General features: G+C 43.4%; 1 pseudogene; it reads left to right on the top strand.

The window, feature by feature from the left end:
- Positions 1-6,023: 6,023 nt before the first annotated feature.
- LOC140516242 (putative phospholipase B-like 2 pseudogene) lies at positions 6,024-7,683 on the top strand (annotated as a pseudogene).
- Positions 7,684-11,507: the final 3,824 nt, after the last annotated feature.

Below are 11,507 nucleotides of genomic sequence, written 5' to 3'. Positions count from 1 at the left end.
CTTTTTTACCTTTTGCTCAGCAAAGATCATTGTTTCTTTCTTTTTTTTTTTTTGGACAAAAGAATATTTATTTTGATATCTGAATAAGTGTTGACTCCGCAGTTCATGGCTTTTGGCATCTGTAGAAAGAAAAAAATTCTTATAGAACTGACACAGACCAATACACATGGGAAACATTTGCAGATCAGTGAAGGAAACCGAGAAAGCCATGACAAAATATGCCCATCTTGTCTTTATAATACAATATACAATCATGGAAATAACTTCACGTTTATACAGTGCTTCAAGGTTTTTTCTAAATGCTTTATACATGATCTTCTTAAGTCATCTCGTCACTTGACACACACTGAAAGCTCATCTCTTGCTTTGCCTTTTCCAACATATTCATCAACTCTGTGCCTTTCTCAAAAACATAGATGCCATCCAAAAATTTTTTGATATTCTTGTTTTTGACTGTGAAATATCATTTCCTTCAGGAATTAGTTCACCTTTTGGGACCTGAGCGAAAGCAAAAGCAGCACTTGTTCTCATGCGCACTCTTCGGATATATTTTTTACCTAAGAAATTTCTGATTTCAACAAGTGAGCCATGCTCTTGAGCAACAACATTGATGGGGAAGTGAGCACACACAGAGCTCATCTCATAAGGAAGACGCAGGGTAATGCCTTTGATAATGATTTGTACATGACTAAAGATTTTGTTCACGGTTGCAAGTTCTTTTCAATTTCCCCACCGCTTGTCTACCTGGAGACTTTTTTCTCCTTTCCAAGGAGCCTGAGCTCAACATTGATATGGTTGAAGTCCCTGTGGAGGATACCTCTGGGCCCCTTCACAGTAACTGTATGACCCTTGAAAGAGATGTCAAGATTCTCTGTGATGTCGATGGCATGGTTGCTCAGAACGATCTTCATTCTGGTAGCGAATGGGCCAAAGCTATCAATGAGTTTCTAAAGCATCATTCAGCAGTGGCTGTGATTTCCCAAGTTACTAGTTATATCTTACTAGTTACATTTGTTTAGTATTTGTCATTTCGGATATATAGCTCTGAGTTGTTTGTATATGCATTTCTCTAATCCAGAGTGATTTTGACCATTTTTTTTTCATATAACTACGTAGATAGCTTGGACTTCTGAAAAGTGCCGGTTCGTATTCTTTGACCATGTATAAATTGCGAAATGGATGTTATTTTATACAAAATTGACTCAATTCTTTATATATTTCAAGAATGATTGATGTAATATCTTTTTATTAATAAATATATCAGAGAAATTACCTGCAAAATTTTTGTTATTGTTTCACTCTCTATGGTACCTTTTAACACAATATAGTTCCCCAATTATCTTTTTTAGTTAGGTTCATTTTTGTTTTTGCTTTGTCTCAGATCATGATCGTTAATGCTGTAATTTTATTTCTCCTGATGCATATTAGATTCTGCTTCAGTCCTTTAACTTTGTGTGTGTGTGTGTTTCTGTTTCAAATGTGTCTCTTGCAAGGAATATATTGTTGCATTCTGGTTTCTAATCCATTCCATCTAACCAAGTTATCTGAGTGTGTTTGATGGGGGAGGGCTCATCCCATTCACGTTTGTGATTACTGGCTGTATTTCCCTTCTTTCCATTTTTCTTCTCTTTCTTCTTCTCCTTCTTCTTTTATCCTGGCCCTCCTCAAATGCCTATTTTGCTCTAACAACTGACTCTTATTCCACCTCCTTCTTTGTCTGATTGCCTTTCCCTCAAATTTCCCTCTTGGGTAAGAAAGATTTCCCTACACAGCCAAGTGTGTGTGTTTGTCTGTGTGTGTATGTCTGTGTGCATACATTCTTCCTTCTTTGAACCATTTGCAATGAGAGTGAGGTACAAGAATTGTCCTCTCCACCTCATTTACCCTTCCATTGTAAAAACTCTTCCTTTTGTGATTCTTTTCTCTGTCAAAATTTCCCCATGCTACCTCTCCTTTCCCCTTCTCTCACTAACTCCCTCTTTCTCACACCTTCATTTTTTTGGAGATCATAATCAACTCACACACGTACCTTCTGACTATGTGTACTCGTTTTAATGCCCCTAATAATGGGAAAGTCCTAATGAGTTACATGAATCGTCTTCCCATATAGGAAGGTAAACAGTTTAACTTTATTGATTCCTTTGTGATTTTTCTTTAATGTTTGCCATTTTATATTCTCTGGAGTCTCCTGTTTCAATGTCAAATTATCTGTTCCTCTCCAGTCTTTTAGCAGGAATGGTTGAAATTCCGCTATTGCATTAAATATTCGTTTCCCCCCAAACGATTGTATTCAGTTTTGTTTGGTAGGTGATTTTTTTGTTGTACTTTTAGCCCCTTTGCCTCCTGGAATACCATATTACAAGCCCTCTGCTTCTTTAACATGGAAGCTGCTAAATCTTATATGGTTCTGAGCTCCACAATATTTGAACTGTTCCATTCTGCCTCCTTACAATATTTTTCCTTGCATTGGGAGCACTGGAATTTGACCATGATATTCCAAGGAGTTTTCAGTTTAGCATCTTTTTCAGGATGTCGTCTGTGGATTGTTTTGATTTCTATTTTACCCTCTGGGTCCAAAATATTCAGCAATTTTTCTTTATAAATTGTTGAAATGTTATGTCTAGCTTTTTTTTTAAAATCATAGTTTTCTGGTAGCCCAGTAATTCTTAAATTGTATCTATTTTTTATCTTTTTTTTCCACATCAGTTGTTTTTCTGGTGAGATAATTCTCGTTTCCTTCTAATTTTCTCTTTCTTTTGACTTTGTTATGTTGTTTCTTGTATTCTCACAGAGTCCTTAGATTCCACCTTCCTGAATCTAACTTTTAATGAGTTATGTTCTTCAGTGAGATTTTGTATCTCTTTTTATATTTTGGCCTGTTTGCTTTAAAAGGAGTTCATTTCTGAGGTGATTTTTTGTGTGTGCCTCTTTTACTATTAGGCCAATTCTGTTTTATAAGGTATTATTTTCTTCAATGGCTTTTTGGTGCCTTGTTTACCACGTTGCTAATTCTCATTTCATAATTTTCTTGCATTAATCTCATTTATTTTCCCAATTTTGCCTCTACCATTCTTTTCCATTTAGCACTTGCAGAAATTTTCGTTGGGCTTGGGTCCAATTATCATTCTTGTTTGAGGCTTTGGTTGTAGCTGTTTCCTTATTGCTTACTTTGATTTTGTGTCTTGGTTTACCCTGACGCTGTAGTAGCTTTTTATGATCAAGGATATTTTTTAATACATGTTTGTTTGTTTCTTATTGGTTGCTCATTCTCCTATACTATTTATTGACTTTGCACTATATGTCAAAACTGGGCATCTCCCTTTTGGAAGCAGAAGCACTGTCCCAGCCTTGAAAGCTTTTTCACACTGCTGTTTACAGAGCTGGTTTTGGGAGAGTACAAGTCGTTGGTGATCCCAAGGTGATGAGATCTGGGCAGAGGATTGGTCACTGCTCTCCTTCTCTGTGTGCTTTGGTTTTGACCCAGGAAGGGTCCCTGTTCCCCTGTACCTGTGAGTACAACCACCCCTCTCCACCATGGAACCACAACCAGAATTACTCTGAGGAATAGAGTTGCCAGTCAGCACCAGCTGAACCGAGTGATAGCAACAAGATGCCTGTAATCACTTTCTGACCAGGTGTCTGGTCCCCTTTCTATCTCTTGACTCAGAGCTCCTGAAGCAGCTGCTGCAATCAATATTGCTGCTGCTGTATTTGAGCATTCCCGAAAGACTTCCACCCTGGGGTCACATTTCTCTACAGTACACTTTCCCAAGGTTCTTTTAGACTGTGAGGATGCCTCCCCCGACCTTTGACTGGCTCTGCCACTCCAAAATGTTGAGAGAATTCAGCTGGATTGCAGCCTCCCATCCTCCACCTTGTATCTGCTGCCTTTTATCTGCCGGCTTTTTGAACCTCTTTTGCCAATTGAGTTAGCCTATTTTTGAAGGTTTTATTTCTTCAGCATTTTTTGGGTCTCCTTTAGCAAGGTGCTGACTCACTTTTCATGCTTTTCTTGCATCTCTCTCATTTCTCTTCCCAGTTTTTCCTCCACCTCTCTTACTTGACATTCAAAATCCTTTTTGAGGTCTTCCATGGCCTGAACCCACTGAATATCTATTTTCAGTGTTTGGGAGGCAGAAGCCTTGACATTTATATCTTTTCCTGATGGTAAGCATTGTTCTTCCTCATCTGAAAGGATGTGAGAAGATAGCTATACACCAAGAAAGTAGCCTTCTATAGTCATTTTCTTCCCTTTTTTGGACATTTTCCCAACCAGTTATTTGACTTTTGGGTGCTTTGTCAAGACTAGGTATACTCTTGGAATGTGTAAGGTCTCAGGTCCTCCAAGGTGGCACAATCAGCCTATACACTCGTCTGGAAGCAACTCCCTCAGGGCCTCTACACAAGGCTGAGGTAAAAGTCAACTCCTCAGTGCCCCAGGGGCTTTTCGATCCAACAATGGATGCGTCTGCTGTAGGTTCTGCGGTGGGAACTGATGCCGCCCCCCTGATGTGGCCTCTGCTGCTGCTCCCTAAAGCTGGAGCTATGGGAAGGCCCTTCTCCCTTCCCAGCCAGCTGAAAAAACCCCGTCACTGACCTCCGGCATCTGTGGCTTGAGGGATCTGTGAACCCGCTGCTCCTGGGGCTGGGGATTCCTTGCCTGGAGATTCCACCTCCAAGGGCTGTCTGTGAGCCAAGGCTGGGCTGGGCTCTACTGCAAGTCTGGTGCAACAGACTTTTCCCATGGGCCTTTCAGGTCTCACTGGGCTAGAAATCTCGTCCATTCTGTTGTTCTCCACTTCTGCTGCTGCAAAATTTGTTGAGAGACCCTCTCTACAGGTATTTTATGTGCTGTGTGGGGAGTGCCTGTATTTGTCTGTCTTTCTCCTCCACGATCTTGGCTCTGCTGTCTCTGCAAAAGATTTTAAGTGACAGTATTTTATTCCAAATATCATACTTAAGAACACCTTGTTTATCAAATTTCTCCTAACCCTCTATTGGTTTGAAATCAAACTACAAAATTTTCAGTCTCAGTCTTTCTACTTAAACAAAGTCAAACTTGCTCACACCTTCTCAATATGCTTAAAAGATTTGAAACCAGGGCATGGGCACCGAGATCAACTATCTGGGAATAGGAGGAGCTTGGAGCAGTTGCCCACCTGCTGTCTGTAGGGTATGTCCTCTATTGGTCCCTAAACCTTCTGACCTACCTTTTATATTTTCCCTCCAGACTTTTTTTCTCTGTTCAGATACTTTCAAACGCATTACTCAGACTACACAGCTTTCTTTTACTTTTCAACCATATTCCAGACTGCTCATTCTCTTGTTAAACCTTCTCAATCTACAGAGTTCATTTCAACCCAAGTGATTTTCTTCCTTAATTTATGTGTCAAAATTATAACTCTTTGCTTTATTAGTTCAAATTTTGTTATGGTCTCCTAGATCAAAGAGCTCTAAACCACTCACATGCTCTGGTGAAAGATGGAATATATACTGCTTACTACTAGCTGCAGAAGAAGTTTGTGGGACAAATATCTATTTATAAAAATCTATTAAGATGTTTTTAGTAACCACAAAAATTTTAAAGGGCTTGGTGGAGCCCATCCCTGTTAGCAGGTGATCAGCTATGCTACTGTAGGGACCAACACAAAGAAATTTGCAAATTAACCATAAGTACTTCCATCTCTTTTCTGATTACGCTTCATTTTTCAGAATCTAGAGAGAGTTAATACTTAACAATTCCTAAGCAAAGAGAGCTAGTTTTTTTCTCTCACAATATTTACCGACCTTACTTATACAAGCAGCCTTTGTAATGATAACATCCCTTTTCAACATAAATTGCTAAGGTGATGCTTTGAAGGCCACTACAGAAAAAAATTCTTGATGAAAGTGTGTCTTAGAAAGAGAAAAACTCGTGTCGGGGTGCCTATTTGGCACTGGAGCTGGTATTGGGGCTGGAGATGGTGCAAAGCCAGCCTCAGAACTGGTTGCCATTGCCCTACTCCATGATCTGTTTGATGGTAATGAACTCAGCCATAGGTCAGGTCAACGTGGTGGAGGTCTGGGAATCCAGGACCATCACCTGGGCCAACCTCACCAATGCCATGGGCAAGAACGGGTGGGCCTTCTTGCATTTGGCTACCAATGAGTAATTCAGTGATGTCCTGCAGGCCTATGCAGGCAGGGTGGGGGAGGTAGCTGTGTCTGCTGAGCTCATATACATGCACTGGGTGAACACGGTGGTGGATTTCTGTGACCCCTTCAAGTATGATACTGTGAGAACCTGAAGAATTACATCGAGCTGAACCTGGCTTGGATGCAGAAGCAGATTGCATCTGCCAAGAATGTCGAGTACTTGAATCAGGTCGAATTTGCTCTCCTGCAGCTGAAGGGACTGGAGGACAGCTACCAGGAACACATAGCTTTCCCATCTAAGAATTTTGCTATCACACACTTTGGCTAACTCTTGTTCCAGCTGTTGGCCGATTTTGGGGATCTGGAGCCAGCCCTGAGAAAGACAGAGCAGTGTTGGGTCATGGGCTCGGGTTCCTGCTCAGCCCTCATCAAGCTACTGCCCAACAACAGTAAGCTCCTGGTGTCCCACAACACTTGGAATTCCTACCAGCACATGGTCAAGAAATATGACTTCCATTTCTGTATGTTGTCCAAAGGTGGATCACCACTGATCCCTGAGAACAAGCAGCTTTTCTCCTCCAACCCTGGGACCATCTTCCTGTGATGACTTCTATATCTTAGGCAGTGGGTTAGTGACCCTGGAGACAACCATTGGTGACAGCAAAGAGGAGCTGTGGAAGCATGTTAAGCCTCAGAACAGCGTTCTCCAGTGGCTATGGAATATCGTGTCCAATCAGCTGGCCCAGGACGGCTCCACATGGATCTGCCATTTTTATGAAATTCGACAGTGGTACATACAACAACCAGTGGACGATTGTAGATTACAATGCTTTCGTTTCTGGAAAGTCCAAGCCCATGAATGGCTTGCTCACTATTCTTGAGCAGATTCCAAGTCTGGGGGTGGTGGCTGACAAGACTCAGGAGCTGTATGAGAAGGGCTATTGGGCCAGCCACAACTTACTGTATTTTGAGTCGGTGTTCAATGCCAGCGGGATGCCTGACCTGGTGAAGCAGTTTGGGGACTGTTTCTCATACAAGAACAGACCTCGAGCCCAGATCATTGAAAAGAACCAGGCGCTGGTGCATGACATGGACTCCATGATCCCATTGATGAGGTTCGATAACTTCCCCCACGATCCCCTGTCTTGATTTGAGCACTGCAACCCTATGCAGAATGGGGAAAATGCCATCTCAGCCCTCTCAGACCTCAACCCAGCTAATGGGACATACCCCTTTTCTGTTCTATCTCAGAGATTCCATGGAGGCATCCATATGAAGGTCACTTCTTACGAGTTGTCCAAAGACTTCCACCTCATTGCAGTCAATAGCCCCTTCCAATGGAGCTCCTCACCCTTTGACACATGGGCAATCCAGACCTCTAGAAATTTTCCCCATCAAGGTCTCCTGGGAGTGAAGCCCCTCTCCACCCTAGCTCTCTTGGCCACAGTCAACTTAGCAATTGGCCCTTCCTCTCCTCCTCATTCCCCCTTCCTGCCTGTTTGTTCATCTGACCCTGGAACCCCAAGAAATATGCTTGTCAGGCCTTGAGAACTGAGCTCCCTCCACTCTCTGCTGCTTCAATGGATCTTGAGCCACCTGCCTTGTCCAAAGAAGCCCCGAGGGCCTTAGGGGACAACCAGTTTCCCAGCCCCATTCCTCTGATTCCCTCCTGAGTCTCAGACTCCAACCTCTAAACTTCCTGCTACCAAGCCCAGCTGATTTTCCTGGAGAAGAAAGAAGGGAGGGGGCTACTGGGCTGAAACCCTGAAGGATCTGCTGGACTCTGAGGAGCCTGCTTCTTCTCTCCTGACAATGACACCTGTCTCATTGAGGAAACAGGTTCCCACCTTCCCCTGCTCCTTTCTGGGCACCTCCTATTTACAGCTGCGTTTACTGAGACTGAACAACCTCCCCCCAGACATGGTGGTGGAGGATCAAGGCATGACCCTCTGCTTCATTCCCCCCCATGTCCATGGTGTCAACTTCCTTCATTGGACTGCCCTTCAGGAACAAATCTGGAAAAAGTAAACGACCACCAGACTATATCAGACCTTCCCCTGAAACCCTGAACTTGGAGATTTGGGGCCTTGGATTTCTCTGGGCTCCCTGTTCCTCTCCGCTGCTTCCTAGTGCTGGTTGCCTAAGTCTGTAAACTCTACCTCTATTGTCTGACCTTGCCATAAGTGGGGACTGTGGAGGGGAGCCGGCCCTCTTGGGTCTGTGGTGGGGCTCCTGGTGTTGTGTCCCTTTGCTGTCATCTGCCTTACCTTGACCCCAGTCCTGCACCTGCCTCACCCTAGCTAACTCTTTCCACCTCTCACTGGCCTCATCCACTCTGGGGGGCAGGGGAGAAATTGGCCATGCTTACTGCCCCAGAGGCCTTGAAGTGAAGGCTGGGAAGCAGCTGCCTCCATGAGAGGTCTATGTATTCTTACTCCTGAATCCCCTCTGCTGCAGTCCCTCCCCTCCTGATGGCCACACTCAGAGTGTCCGAGGGGTTTGTGGAGACTGAGCCTTGGGCTCTCTAGTTGTCAAACCACAAATGGATGCAATGTTATTAAAAGTGAGAGTCCATGGCCTCCAGCCCTGCTCAGCTTTTGAGAGGGGTTCAGGATATTGCTGGCTAGGAGTGGACTAGGGCTTATAGAGAATCAAGACTTCAGAGATGAAAAGGACCTCACTGTCCTATCTTGTCCACCTAAATCCAACCCCGACCTGAGATGAAATTCCCCTGTTCAGGCCAGAGGAATTTGGGTGGGTCACAGCTTCCCTGGTCCTCCCTGTAAAGTGGTCCACCTGACAGGGAGCTCCACTTCTGTGATGTGAGGCAAGTCACCTGATCTTCTGGGGCTCAGTTTCCTGATCTGAGAAATGGGGAGTTGGCCTAGGTGTCTTCACCCGCCTGCTCCCATCTTATAACCAGAGCACAGGGGCAAATTCCTCTTTGTCCATGTATCCCTAATACCTAGAACAGAAAATGAATGAAGTATTTACTGAATGCTTGTTGTATGCCAAGCACTGTGGATACAAGTTGTAACCAACCTTGATGTAGTTTTTTTAAGATTTGCAAAGCACTTTGAATGTCCTTATGTGATTCTCAGAGAAACCCTGCGAGGTGGGTGCTATTGTTCTCATTTTGCTGATAAGGAAACCGAGGCAGAGAAATTAAGTGACTTGCCCACAATCATATAGCTCCTAAGTGTTTGAATCAGGATTTGAACTCACATGTTCAGGATTCCAAGGCCACTGTTCCCTCCAGTAGACATTTAACTGCCTAAAACAAAAAGCTAGAGAAGACAATCCCTTTTCTCAAGGGAGAACCGAAACGAGATCACCTTCAGGGTAGATCAAAACGCCCAATGGTTATTGGGTTTCAGCAAGAGGAAGATTACAAAGCCTAGGTGTTGTTAGGGTGCATTTGCAAATCAGATATACCCAATTCCTGGAGGGAGGTGTTTTGGAAGCCATGGCATCCTTGATGTTTAGGTCTACTGATGATCCATTTTACTCAAAGGACTGTACTTGGTGACTCCTCCTTGAAGGGGTATTAGTAGCCAGAGATATCCTGTAGTGATAGTGATGGTAATGGTGATGGTGATGGTAATGGGGTTTGGGGGGGGATGTGTGCATGTGTGTTGGAGGTTTGATTGGAGGGGTTTGATTGGAAAAAAGAGAGTGGGCCAAGGGGTCAGGGTTCCCTCTCAAGGGAGTGAGGATTATGGGGGTCAGCATTTATCCAATCATTCAATAAGCACCATGTACCTACTGTGTGCTAACTGCTGGGGCATACAAAGAAAGGTATACAACCCCTACCCTTGAAGTCTGAAGTCTGATGAGGGAGATAGAATGCAAATTTTATACATAAACTATAGACAGAACACATCGGAGACAAACGACAGAGGGAAGGTAGTAATAATGTGAAGGGGGATCAGGAAAGACCTACAGAAAGTGAGATTTCAGTTGGTATTTCAGGGAAGTCAAGAGGCAGAGATGAGGAGGGAGACTATTCCAGGTATGGGAGAAAGCAGATCGGGGGTGGGGAGAGGGCATCCATCCCTCTCACACTCTTGAATCCTCTGACTCACAGACACACTCCATAAATGCTTGTTTCGTTCCTGATAGAATTTAGAGTAAGAAAGGATTTCAAGTAGCCCACTGGATAGCCCATTGGCCCCAGAGGCCAGAAGACCTCGATTCAAATCCTGACGAATATACTGACAGCCTGGGGGTCATTTAATCCCATGTCTGCCCTACTTTCCTCATCTGTAAAGTGGAGATAATCAAAGTATCTAATTCTCAAGATTGTTATAAGGATCACATGAGATAATATTTGTAAAGAGCTTGGAAACGTTAAAGCACTATGTAAATGATGGATACCATTTATTGTCACGATTATTCCCTATGATCCCCACATTTTTTATGGAGAAAGAGATGGTCAGTGACTTCCTAGGGTCACATAACTCATTTCCCTTTCTGAGCCAGGATTCGAACTCAGGTCCAATAATCAGTGCAGAAATGTTTACAACACAATCCCTAGGTCTTTTATTTGTGACCACTACTCTCCTTTCCTTCCTTTTCTCTCTCCTCTCTCCCCTTTTTCTCTCTCCTCCTTTCCCCTGTTCTCTCCCCTTCCCTCTCTTTCTCCTCTTTTCTCCTCCTTTTGTTACTGTTTACTGAGGAAATCCTTGGTTCTTATTTATTCTTAAGCCTAACCGCAATCTTTCTTTCATTCTCTTATAATCTCTATACACTAGCCTCCCCTGCCTGAACTTCTCCCAGGCTGACAGTGTACTGCACTATCCAATGTTTCGGGTTGGGCATTTGCTCTGGATGGATCCCAGCACCAAGATGTTATAGTTGGAAGGGCCAGAGAGGACACCCAGTATAATCCTCTCGTTTTAAAGAGGAAAACATTTACTGAGAGGGAATGGGGTTTGGATGTGGGAAGTGAGAGGTAGAGCTTGACCTCCAAACTCTGCCTATAATAACAAGCATATATTGAGCACCTACTATATGCCAGACATCGTACTAGGCATTGGATAGGAAGAAAATATTTACTGTCTGGGAGATTATTTTCTAATGGTGAAGAAACATCAATCTATAATACACACATTCAGTAAATGTGAGGTTTGGAAAAGAACAAGTAATCTGGTGGAACAGGAAGGGTGTTCATGTAGAAGGCAGTGCTTTAGCTGAGTCTTGAAAGGAATGAGGGATTCTGTGAATTGGAGGTGGTTAGTCAGTGCATTCCAAGATCCGTTGGAAAGACATAGAGGTGAGAAATGGAGTTCTGTCTGTGAGAAAGAGCAAGAAAGCTGGAAAGGTAGCTTGGAGACATCCGTTTGAAGGAGTTTCAAAGCCAGAGGAGTTGA

The sequence above is a fragment of the Notamacropus eugenii genome, chromosome X (assembly GCF_028372415.1).
Source record: "Notamacropus eugenii isolate mMacEug1 chromosome X, mMacEug1.pri_v2, whole genome shotgun sequence".
In the NCBI taxonomy this organism is placed as follows: Eukaryota; Metazoa; Chordata; class Mammalia; order Diprotodontia; family Macropodidae; genus Notamacropus; species Notamacropus eugenii.
Note: the sequence above shows the minus strand (reverse complement) of the source record. Positions and strands in the feature narration are given on the sequence as shown.